Source organism: Pseudonaja textilis, chromosome 2 (assembly GCF_049901715.1).
Source record: "Pseudonaja textilis isolate UNSWEBS1 chromosome 2, rPseTex1.2, whole genome shotgun sequence".
In the NCBI taxonomy this organism is placed as follows: Eukaryota; Metazoa; Chordata; class Lepidosauria; order Squamata; family Elapidae; genus Pseudonaja; species Pseudonaja textilis.
This window is the reverse complement of record NC_141991.1, coordinates 248180218-248193264: the sequence shown is the minus strand read 5'-3', so window position 1 is coordinate 248193264 and position 13047 is coordinate 248180218. Positions and strand designations below refer to the sequence as shown.

The window sequence follows — 13047 nt, the reverse complement described above, 5'->3', positions numbered from 1 at the left end:
TGTAAATTTGTAGCTTGTGCCTAGTAAGAAGCTCTTTTAAGGACTCACTGGAAGGCTGGAAGGAACCTTGAAGGTCTTCTAGTCCAACCCACTACCATCCTGGTCAAATGATTGTCCAGTCTATTTTTGAAAACTTCCAGTGATGAAGCACCCACAGCTCCAGGGGGAAAAGTTATTCCATTGATTAATTGTTCTAAGCTTCTAGGTTGTATCTCTCTTTAATAAGCTTATATGCATTATTTTTTGTCCAGCCCTGTGGCGCCTTGGAGAAAAAGTTGACCCCTTCCTCTCTGTGACAGCCCCTCAAATATTGGAAGACTGCTATCATGTCATGCCTAAACCTTCTTTTTGGTAGGCTAGCGTTATTGCATTGCATTGCATTGTTTACTTTTACATATAAACTCAAGGCGGCAAACCCATCCAACAATTCTCCTCCTCCTATTTTCCCCACAACAACAACCCTGTGAGGTTGGTTGGGCACAGAGAGAGAGAGAGAGAGAGAGAGAGAGAGTGAGTGATTGGTTACCCAGCTGTTTTTCAGTATGGCTCAGACCAAACTAGACATAGTTGATTTAAAGGTCAAGGTTTCCCCTGTCCAATTGTGCGTCCAACTCTAGGGGGCGCTGCTCATCTCCGTTTCTTGGCTGTGGGAGCCAGTGTTATCCGAAGACATTTCCATGGACTTGCAACCAGTGTGACTATATGCCAAGGAATACAGAACGCTGTTATATTCCCACTGAAGTGGTACCTATTTATCTACGCGCATTTGCATGCTTTCGAACTGCTAGGTAGGCAAGAGCTGCAACAAGGAACGGGAGCTCATCCCATCCCGCAGCGCTTGGGTCTCGAACCGGTCTGTCAACTCTCCAGCTGACAAGCTCAGTGTCTTTAACAGCTGAGGCATTGCACTTAGTCCTCGACTTACTACAACAATTGAACCCAAAATGTATGTTGCTAAAGTTCACTTAACAAATTGCTAAAGTTCACTTAACAAATTGCTAAAGTTCACTTAACAAATTTACCCCATTTGACAACTTTTCTAGCCACATTTGTTAAGTGAATCGCTGCAATTGTTAAATTAAATTAGTAACACCACTGTTAAGTGAACCTGGCTTCCCCACTGATTTAGCTTGTCAAAAAGGTCACAAAATCTGATCACATAACATTGCAATCATCATAATTATGAGTCAATTGTCAAGCATTCAAATGTAAATCGCTTGCCCGAGGGGATGCTGCAATGGTCATTAAGTGGGAAAAATGGTCGTACGTCACTTTTTTGTAACTTCGAACAGGTACTAAACGAACCGTTGTAAGTCGAGGGCTACCTGTATTTGGTGTATCATATTTGGTATAGTATACAGGTAGGCCTCGACTTACAACAGTTTGTTTAGTGACCGTTTGAAATTATAACAGCAGTGAAAAAAGTGACTGACGACCGTTTTTCACACTTATGACCATCACAGCATCCCCGTGATAAAAATCTGTATGCTTGACAACTGACTTGTATTTATGACAGTTGCAGTGTCCTGGGAGTCAGTCAAGAACCATGTTACTAATTCAACAGCAGTGATTCACTTAACAGCTGTGCAAGAAAGGTCGTAAAATGGGGCAAAAAAAATTTTGGGACTCAATGTTGATTGTGCATCGAGGACTATCCGTATTTTATTTATGTTATGCTATGTTATTATAACATAAATAAAATAAAACACAGATAGTCCACAATGGACGATCAACATCGAGTCCAAAAAAAATATTTTTGCCCCATTTTATGACCTTTCTTCCCACAGCTGCTAAGTGAATCACTGCTGCTGTTAATTTTTTTATTTTATTTTATTTATGTTATGCTATTAAGGAACACGGTGGCTCAGTGGCTAAGAGGCTGAACTTGTGAATATGAAATTGTAAACAGGGCAGACGAAAGCGCAAAAATATTGATTAGAAAGATTTTAAAAATTAGAAAAAGATATGTAATTGGATTTAGAAAGGAATGAGTTAATTTAAAATAAGGCTATAGGAAGTAAAGAAAGGGAAAAGCTATTGAAAAAAATTGTGGAAATAGTTATAAGATATGGATTAGAATGTGTAAGATAAATATGTATTGAGTTTATGTCTGTATGGAGAATTGATAACCCGGGGACACGCTGTTCTCAAAAAAAGATATTTTATTTGTATTTGTATGTTTTGTGAAAACTTAAATAAAACTTTTATTAAAAAAAAGAAAAAAGAAAGGTCGACGGTTCGAATTCCTAGCGCCACGTAATGGAGTGAGCTCCCATTCCTTGTCACAGCTTCTAACAACTTAGTTGTTTGAAAGCATGTAAAAAAGGCAAGTAGAAAAATAGGGACCCCTTTGGTGGGAAGGTAACAGCGTTACATGCGCCTTCAGCATTTAGTCATGCCGGCCACATGACCACGGAGACGTCTTCGGACAGCGCTGGCTCTTCAGCTTTGTAATGGAGATGAGCACTGCCCCCTAGAGCTGGAAACGACTAGCACGTATGTGCGAGGAGAACCTTTACTTTTATGTTATTATTACTTTATTATTTTACTTTTATTTCATTTTCTTATCACCTTATTTTGTTTTATTACTTTATTCTAACTCCCTCAAATATTCATTTAGCTCCCAGACCCCTAATCATCTTCGTTGCTCTTCTTTGCGCACTTTCTAGGGGCTCAACCTATTTTCTGTATCGTGATGACCGTAACATGGTGACTCAGATGTGTTTTTAAAAGGTTGGTATCCATGGACATTATTATTGTTGTTGTCATAGTCCTGCCTCTTTTGTACTGAATTTCAATTTACTCCCTTAGCTGCATCTGGAGACCGTTCCTTTCATCATTGCTGAAATTACAATTAAAGAGAAATCATTAAATGTCAGCGGCTCCTTTCAGCTGGATTGTCAGCTCCTGTGACAGGCACTCTGAGCAGAAGGGAGCATCTGCAATTTGCATTAGCGTTAGTGAAAGAACCAACGGTGCTTTAATGGGAGCAAATTTGAAAGGACACTTAGTGCCGCTCTTTGGATCAATCGGAATAGAGCTGGAAGGTCTTCTGTCCAACCCACTCAAACAAGAGACCCTGTACCATTTCAGATAGGTGGCTGTCCGCTTTCTTCTTAAAAACCTCCTGTGATGAAATCCCTACAATTGCTGAAGGCAAGCTTCTTCCCCTTGGTTAATTGTCCTCACTGTTAGAAGTTTCTCCTTAATTCCAGTTTGCTTCTCTCCTTGATCAGTTCCCATCCATTGTTTCTTGTGTTCTGGTGCTTTGGAAAATAAATTCACCCCCTGCCCTTTGTGGCAACCTTTCAAATACTGGAATACTGCTATCATGTCATTCCTAATTCTTCTTTTCTCTAGACTAGCCATATCCAAATCCTGCAACCCTTCTTCGTATGTTTTTTTTTTGTCTCTAGGCCTTTAATCATCTTGCTGGCTCTTCTCTGCACTTTTTCCAAACTCTTAACATCTTTTTTTAATAACATGGTGACCAAAACTGGATGTAATATTCCAGTTAAAGTGGTACTAGGGTGATATTTGCTTTTTAAGTAGCATTCACTTTTTTTAAAGGATGGTTTCCTGGACCTATTTGAGAATTTCATCTACTGGAATTCTGTCCTAAACGATGTGATGTAAGGCTAGGTTCTCCCACTGTACTAAATCTCAGTTTGACTCACTTGGATTTACTTTAGTGCAGGGGTCTCAAACACAATTTACCTGGGGGCCGCTGGAGGCAGAGGCTGGGTGAGGCTGGGCCGCATAATATTATACGTTGTATTATATTTTATATTTATATTATACACTAATATTATACTTTCATATCACGGTGGGGGCCACAGGATATCATTCTGCGGGCCGCAAGAATGAGATCTCCGCTTTAGTGCGATGTGAACCAGCACCTCACTGCAACTCTTTGAAGCAGCCAGGCAAGTCCAATAAAAGACCCAGCTGCTTTAAAAGGCTACACAAAGATATGTGTTTATTTTAGTTCTTTATATGTTTATTCCTTAAATGTATTTACCACCCACCTCATTATCCCAAGAGATTCTGGGCAGCTTGAAAAGCAATAAAAATAGAAATGTATGTATGTATATATTTTCTTAAGTTTTCGTGGGTACTTACATGTATGGTATTCAGCTTTGTTCGGGTATTTTCCCACATCATTGTAGTTGTGCTTTTAAAGTTGTAGCAACGTTTCGGCAACTGTGGGGGCCTGACTCACAGACGGACACAATACAGAAGCCTGATGATGGCAGATGAGATTCTGCCGAAACGTTGCTACAGCTTTAAAAGAACAACTACATTGACGTGGGAAAATACCCGAACAAAGCTGAATACCATACATGTAAGTACCCACGAAAACTTTAAAAAACATACATAAAATTACAAGAATTAAATGGAGTAAAAATGTTTCTGCCTTTATTACTTTATAAGTAACACAAGGCAGCGAACATGCATCATAATCCTTCCTTCTCCTTCCCCCTCCCACAACAACAACCTTGTGAGGTAGGTTGGGCTGAGAGAGAGGGACTGGCGCAGTCACCCAGCTGGCTTTCATGGCTAAGGCGGGACTACAACTCACAGTCTACTGGTGATTGGCCTAAAGCAGGGCTGTCAAACTCGATTTCATTGAAGGCCTTGGGAATCTTGGGTGGGCATGGTCAGGGTGGGTGTGGCCAGCTCAATGTCACTCATCGAGGCTCCGTTTTCAGCTGCGACGGCCTCCTGCAACCCTCTGCTGGCAAAAATAGAATTCGCGGAGGATACACATGGCCCGCCAAGGCTCTGTTTTTGCTGGCAGAGGCACCACAGGCCAGTCCTTCGCTATTTCCAGGGCAGCCCTGCAGACAGAGGTGGTATTCAGCAGGTTCTGACCAGTTCTGTTCGGTAGCGGAAATTTTGAGTAGTTCGGAGAACCGGAAAATCCCACCTCTGATCAGCCCTGCCCCCATCTATTCTCTGCCTCCCAAGTCCCAGCTGATCGGCTAGTTCTTCTTTGGTTGCCCTGCACAGGAGAACGGAGCTGGAAAGCAGGTTAAGGGGTGGGGAGGAAATGGAGATTTTGCAGTAACCTTCCCTTGCCACCAAGCTATGCCACGCCCACCAAGCCACACCCACAGAACTGGTAGTAAAAAAATTTGAATCCCACCACTGCCCACAGGCCAGATCTAGGTATTCCAGAGGCTGGATCCTAGAGTTTGACACCCCTGGCCAAAAGTCACCCAACTACCTTTCATGCCTAAGGTAGGACCAGATACCTAGGCCTCATACATGTGTGTGTGTGTGTGCGTGTGTGTGTGTGTGTGTGTGTGTGTCTATGTAAGCATATACAATATACATATATTGCAAAACATATTTTGAACATCAAATCCACTGCTCTAATGATAAGCTTAATTATGCATAACTACAGATGTGGCATTTTTCGAAGATTGTGAATCAGGAAATGTCCTGGAAAATGTTTTCTTTTTTTTTTCTGAAAAGGAACATGAGTTAAATAATCATCTTCAGGTCAATATCTATCTACAGTCTCCAGAAGTATCATTTGATTTTTTTTAAAAAAATAGCCTATTTAGTGTGATATCATTTGAGCCTTGTGTTTAAAGAAAATAAATGCTGGAAGAAAAGTGTTTCTACTGGAATGCTAGAAACAAAGGACCACAAAATCATAAGCAATTCCACTTTATCTCAGCCTCTCAATTTTTAGAACAATCACCAGAAGAAAAAAAAAGGAAATATCACCACCCCTTCAAAACTGTGCAACTTCTCCAAAGTAAAAAAAAATCCCCATTTGTAATATTCTTCATGGGATTTTTGCTAGCCGACATTTCTACATATCCCTGTGTTGTGGCTCCGGGCTTGGATTCAGCTTCTGTGACTGATATGAGTTCAAGTGAGGAGGTCATGGCAGAAAATTATGAGCCCACCTGGCTTAGTGATTGGACTGATAACCAGGATGAGGAGATGGACGTGACAAAGGACGACAGACCTGATGTATTAGAATTGTCAGGACCTTTGACCTCCTCTGGTTCCTTATCTGATCAACAGCCAGGAATGGCTGACAGGGAAGTTTTGAGAGAGTCTTCTAGTGGAGATGAGAACTTGGAAAATTTGTGGTTAAATGTAAAAAATAGAAGACGGTTGAGAAGGCAAAATCAGCTGGAGCGAATGAGGAGAGCGAGTCAGTAAATTAGCACGTTGCCTCAATGAGTATAAAAGGACCCAGCTGGGCTGGTACATTTTGCCAGGAACAAAGTGACTATTTGAGTGAGGACGTTACAGCAAGAAGCTCTGAGACTGGAGATTTATTGCCAGGACTGGTTTGCCGGACAGAGTAAAGATTTATGCTGTGGTTTCTGCCAGCCGTTATCTTGTAAGACTTCTTTCCGTTTGATTTAATTGTGAAACGGCTGCTTTCTGTTTTGTTTGTTTGAATTTTGAAGGGGAGTCATAACATCCCTGTAAACCAGGAATTGGAAGAATTGGAACTGAATAAGGATGAGAGTGAAGTACAACAGTATATCCACTAAAGGGAATGCAAGGGGCACCCTTCAATGAATTAGACAAGGTTAACACCCATGCCAAATCTTATTTCATTTAATAATTGATTAAAATATGTTGCATAGGAAACTCCCGATGCATTTACAAATAGTGCTTCATTTAGTGACGGTTCCAAGTTATAACGGCACTGAAAGAAGTGCCTAATGACCATTTTTTCATACTTATGACCGTTGCAGCATCCCCGTGTGATCTAAATTCAGACGCTTGGCAACTGGCTCATATTTATGGTGGTTGCAGCCTCCTGGGGTCGTGTTTATTCCCCTTTTGCGACCTTACAACAAGCAAAATCATTGGGGAAGCCAGATTCACTTAAGAACATATTACTGACTTAACAACTGCAGTGATAGATAAGTAGCAGGAAAGGCTGTAAAATGAAGCAAAATTTGTTTAATTAACTTAACAACAGAGATTTGGGGCTCAAAATCGCATAGCTGGCTTTGATGCCAAAGGCGGGACTAGAATTCACCGTCTCCTGGTGATTGGCCCAGAGTCATCCACCTGACTTTGATCCTAGGGCGGGAATAGAACTCACCATCTCCTGGTGATTGGCCCAGTCATCCAGCTGGCTTTGATGCCTAAGGCAGGACTAGAATTCTCCATTTCCTGGTGATTGGCCCAGAGTCATCCACCCAGCTTTGATCCTAAGGCGGGAATAGAATTCACCGTCTCCTGGTGATTGGCCCAGTCATCCAGCTGGTTTTGATGCCAAAGGCGGGAATAGAATTCACCATCTCCTGGTGATTGGCCCAGAGTCATCCACTTGGCTTTGATCCTAAGGCGGGAATAGAATTCACCATCTCCTGGTGATTGGCCCAGTCATCCAGCTGGCTTTGATCCTAAGGTGGGACTAGAATTCTCCATTTCCTGGTGATTGGCCCAGAGTCATCCAACCAGCTTTGATGCCTTAGGCGGCACTAAAATTCTCTGTTTCCTGGTGATTGGCCCAGAGTTATCCAACCGGCTTTGATGCCTAAGGCGGGACTAGAACTCACAGTTTCCTGGTGATTGGCCCAAATTTTACCAGTTGGCTCTTGTGCCTAAGGTAGGACTCGAACTCAGGGTCTCCTGGTTTTTAGGCCAGCACCTTAATCAGTACGCCAAATTGGCTTTCCCCTCCCCTCTTTTTAAAATTCTGCTTGAAATAATCTTCATATACAGGAACTTGGCCAGCAGAGCTCATATTAATATTTCCTTCAACCGCAGACAGAACAGCTGGATTGCATTCAACCACCCTGCAAGTCTTCAGCCTCGTCCCTCCATGAATCAGATGCACGCGTGTTGCAAGGGAAAGGGCGGCCTGAGTTGCAGACACGTATGAAGAGGACATCTGGAAGGAGGCTCCTCCAACCGAAAATTGTCAGATCGGTGTGATCGATATTAATACCCCCAAAATAGCTTTGGGGTGGCATTAAACCAAAGGCGACTTGTTGCTTCTCTGGAAGGATTTTAATGGATTGCAAAGATATTTGGAAAGTCATTGTGTGTCTTTACTAGATGAGACGAAGTTCCCTTTCCTCCAACATTCTGCCCTGGGTGGACGAATCCGAAAAAACACGCTTTATTGGAAGCCACAATGGCTCAGTTGACTTTTAATCCAGGTCTACACACCTTGGTTCACGTGCCACCAAAGTTGGTTTCAAGCTTCCATCAGACAATACCGCATTCTATGCGATTTGAGAATCCCCAATTCGTTTGTGCAAAACTCCAATAAGACAGTCCATTTGAACATCCTTCCAAACAGATACAGGTATCTCCTCAAACTTACAACCACAAAGGAGCCCAAAATTTTGGTTAAGTGGATGGTGCTGCCGTTTTGCGACCTTTTAAGGCAGTTGTTAAGTGAATCACTGTGGTTGTTCAGTGAATGGTGTGGCAGTTAAGCCAATTTGTCTTCCTCCATTGACTTGGCTTGTCGGAAGCCGGCTGGGAAGATAACAAAGGCGATCACGTGACCCCAGGACAGTGCAACTGTATAAGTACCTGTCAGTTACCCGTTGTGGTTTGCTAGTGGCAGGTGCGGACGGCTGAGGTCTCAGAGAGCGAGGACTCAGATGAGGGGCCTGTGGGTGATGCAGGGATGGGGCCAGGACCATCAGAGAGTGCAATGCTGCCTTCAGAGATTGTGGAGGCTGGCAGCATTGATGAAGAGTCCCCCGAGGAGCCTGTGCCAAGTGCGTGTGCATGCAGGGCTGCTCAAAGGAAAGAGCAGCTGCAGCAGCACGGGTGACTCAGGAATAAGGCTGGAAGATAATAGCCCTTCCCTTAAGAGATAAAAGCCAGCTGAGAACCTGCAGCTCTTTGCAGAAGGCAAAGAAGTTTTATACTCAAGCCTGGTGAACGTTACAATATCTGAGTTGGTGTTTGGAGACTCTTTGATTTACCGTTCAGTAACTTTATCTGGTGTTCTTGGCACCCTTGCAAAAACTTGGCAAGGCTTTCTTATCGGAGCTAATTAGTTGGAAGCAGCCTTTTATCGGTGAAGGACCGGGATTCGTAAACGAAACATTCAAAGGTTGTGCTGTTACCTTTGTCTCGTGTTTACTCTCTTGGAACCAGGTTTGGGTCAGAACATTACCAAGCACTCAAATTTTGATCATGTGACCATGAGGATACTGCAGCGGTCATAAGTTTGAAAACTGGCCATAAGCCGCTTTTTTCAGCGCCACTGTCGCTTCAAGTGGTTACTAAATGAATGTTTATATATCGAGAACTACCTGGATCTCCCAGGAATTTATTTTAAAGCCTCCTGCAGATGTATCTTCCCATATACGATGCTATACTACTAGTTCTATACTAGTGGTGGCTAACCTTTTTGGGCTCCTGTGCCAATAATTGTGCGTGCTGCTGCACACGCGTGCTTGCGTGCCAGCACCCAGAAGGCAATGCGCACAGGTCCCCCCACCACGGCCCCTGCGCATGCGTGATGCCCTATGCGCACACCGCACGTCTCTGTGTATGCGTGATCGACACCCTCACATGCTGCACATTTCTGCACATGCATTAGTGAACCCTCCCATGTACCGCACATCTCTGTACATGAGTGTGCATCTCCCACGCACCCCCACCTTTCACACATGCGCACCAGATACCCAGCAATCAGCTGTTGGGCAGGCGGTGCACACTCATGCACAATAGACCTGCTCTGGGGGAGGGGTAACATGCCAGCAATAATGGCTTTGCGTGCCACTTCCAGTATGTGCGCCATTGGTTCACCATCACAGTTCTATACAGTCTAATCATGTATCCAAGAGGTAGAATTTAGAAGATTCCTGAGGACGCAGGAGACTTTACAAAAGAACAAAACTAACTTTATGAGAAAATCCCAACCCGAAGAACCAGGATCCCTCCATCCTCTCTCTTTTAAGGAGATGGCTCAGTGGGACAAGGATTGCTGGGTCCCTTAAGTGGGTGGAAAATTGGGGTGGAATAGACTAGAGTGTCCTTGTAAAGATTGTCCTGGATTGATTAGGACCCTGAATAGAACTACTTCACCTCATTTGATTTCTTGGAAACCCACCTTCCACAGTCCACACTGCCAACCAGGTGTGGGATCCTACAGGTTCACACCTATTCTCTAGAACCGGTTGTTAACACTCTAAGCAGTTCGGAGAACCAGTTGTTAGAAGAAATTACTGGCCTAATCCTGTAAGGAAGGCAGGAAGGAAACATTCTGGTGTTGCTTACAGAAACTGCCTCTCTGTTAACCCTTATTACATTCCTGGCAGGACTAGACTTCCTGTCTCAGGAACTTCTCTGGAGTTTTTTTCCCTTCCTTTGCTGGTACTTTATTTGTGAGGAGTGACCCTTCAAAGTTACAATGGCACTGAAAAATGTGACTTATGACCATTTTTAACACTTACGACAGTTGCAGCATCCCCACAGTCATGAGAGGCCAGGCGAGGAGATGCGTGCCTGGATGTGAGTGATGTTGAGTTGGCCATGTCCACCCAGTCACATGACCACCAAGCCACGCCCACAAACTAAGCCACGCCCACAGACCCAGTTGTTAAAAAAAATTGAATCCCAACCCTGCAGCCAACTAGTATTAATCACATCTAATCAAGGCATGTACTCATCACAAATAGATTCCAAGATGGGTATCTGACTTATTCTCCATAACTTCTTCATTTCTATGATATTGGTTCAAACCAGTCCATGGGATTCAATTTTTTTCACTACCAGTTCTGTGGGTGTGGCACGGTGGGCATGGCAGGGGAAGGATACTATAAAATCTCCAGTCAGAGGTGGGATTTGCGGGTTCTCCCAACTACTCAAAATTTCCGCTACCGGTTCTCCAGCACTGGTCAGAACCTGATCAATACCACCTCTGGATTTGCTTCCAAAACAGCCCACACCAGCCTGAACTCCTGATGGGGTTTTCCCCATCTTTCACTTTCTTTGCCTGATAATTTTTTCCTACTTTTCTCTGACTTCTGTTTCTATCGCTCTGCTATGACCTTTCTCCTTTGGGAAAGTCCTAAAAAGAGCTCTCTTTTCTTACGATTTTCATGCGAGGCCCTGGAGACCACAGACCGCGGGAAAGAAGATTTAATCAAGGAAGGTACAAATTTCCACATATCCATTAGCCCTCTAAAACAACGTTTCCCAACCCTGGGCAAATTTAAGGTGTGTGGACTCCTACTTCCAGAATTCCCCAGCCAGCTATGTTGGTTGGGGAATTGTGGGAGTTGAAATCCACATGTTTTAAAAATTGCCAAGGTTGGGAAACCCTGCTCTAAAGAATCTTCGGTACAGGGAGAACCTACTCTGTCTCTGAGAAATATTCCTGAAATATTCTTCTCTTCTGAAGAACATTTCAAAAACAAATTCTCTTATCCAATGCAAACGGGGGGGCGGAAAGCAAGAATGTTTTTTTCAGCCTAGCACTTGCCTAGCTCAGAAAGAAAGAAGGGAGGGAGGGAGGGAGTGAAGGAAGGAAAAGAGAAAGAGAGAGAGGAAGGGAGGGAGAGAGAAAAGAAAGAAAGAAAGAAAGAAAGAAAGAAAGAAAGAAAGAAAGAAAGAAAGAAAGAAAGAAAGAAAGAAAGAAAGAAAAGAAAGAAAGAAAGAAAGAAAGAAAGGAAGGAAGGAAGGAAGGAAGGAAGGAAGGAAGGAAGGAAGGAAGGAAGGAAGGAAGAAAGAAAGAAAGAAAGAAAGAAAGAAAGAAAGAAAGAAAGAAAGAAAGAAAGAAAGAAAAGAAAGAAAAGCAACCAAACAAGGGTCAATATACAATAGATCACTCGTCTTTACAGCCACCAAGAGCTAAGCTCAAGTTAAGGGAAGATTTTATTTTTAGCACCCCAAATGCTTCTAAGTTACACCTCTGCTAATCAGGAAGAAGACTTCCGTGTCTCCCCCAGTCAAGAAGCCCAAAGGGATCCACATTTTGCAAAGCAGGTCTTAACAATGAAATCCTGAACATGTTTTATCTTCTCTGCCAGGTCCATAAACCAAGACTTGGGCTCTTCTTGTGCCCAATCAGGAATGCCGAGGGCCTTTTTCTATGCAGTTGGCAGAAACGTAGGTCCAACCTAATCCTTCCTCTGATGCGTCAATAGTATCTATTTACACACAGCAAGGTCACATTGCTACTCTGGAGTTTTTTTGCTTTTGCTTTTTAAATAGCCCCTTGATCCCTTTCTTATTCTAAGCGGAAAGAGAGCAGCAGCTACAACCCGACCACAGGTGAACACAACTGAACTGCAACTGGACCAAGCAGAAAAGGGGTTTTTTTGTTGAGCGCTTGGAGTTAACAACTTTCCTGGGCAGTAACTCTCTTCGCCCCTAACCAAGTCGGCAAGAGTCTGGTGTCACCTTGGCAAGCCGAAGCTTCCACGGACTACTTCCACGCACGAGGTCTCACACTGTTGTCTTGGCAAGGCACCACAAAAAGTCTTCAGTGGTTTGCGGCTGAGTGCATTTGTCCACGAGACTTCAGGATGAATCAAAACAACTTTAAATAAAGCTCGGGGACTTCCACAACAAATATGCAGTACTCTACACAAGGGTATGTCTAACTTGGTTACTGGATTAATCCATTTCCTGGCTCATGCAATATGCCCATACAGATTGAATGGGGGGCTATCAGTGGAGGGTTAATGGTCACAGATGGGTTTTCTCCAGGACACTGTGCCCAACCTGGCTTTACACTGAGAGAGGAACCGAATAGGAATAGGAATAGGATTAGGATTAGGATTAGGAATAGGAATAGGAATAGGAATAGGAATAGGAATAAGAATAAGAATAGAATAGAATAGAATAGAATAGAATAGAATAGAATAGAATAGAATAGAATAGAATAGAATAGAATAGAAAATATGGAATGGAATGGAATAGAATGGAACAGAATAGACTAGCATAGCATAGCATAGCATAGCATAGCATAGCATAGAATAGAATAGAATAGAATAGAATAGAATAGAATAGAAAATATGGAATGGAATAGAATAGAATAGAAACAAGAATAGGAACAGCAACAGGACAAGGACATAG

The 13047-nt window shown here is 43.0% G+C and overlaps 1 protein-coding gene across 4 annotated transcripts in view; it reads right to left on the bottom strand.

Annotated features, from left to right (window-relative positions):
- The window catches only part of ST8SIA5 (ST8 alpha-N-acetyl-neuraminide alpha-2,8-sialyltransferase 5), a 47715-nt gene that overhangs the window by 33285 nt on the left and 1383 nt on the right, over nt 1-13047 (bottom strand). The gene's annotated exons all lie outside the window — the stretch shown is intronic.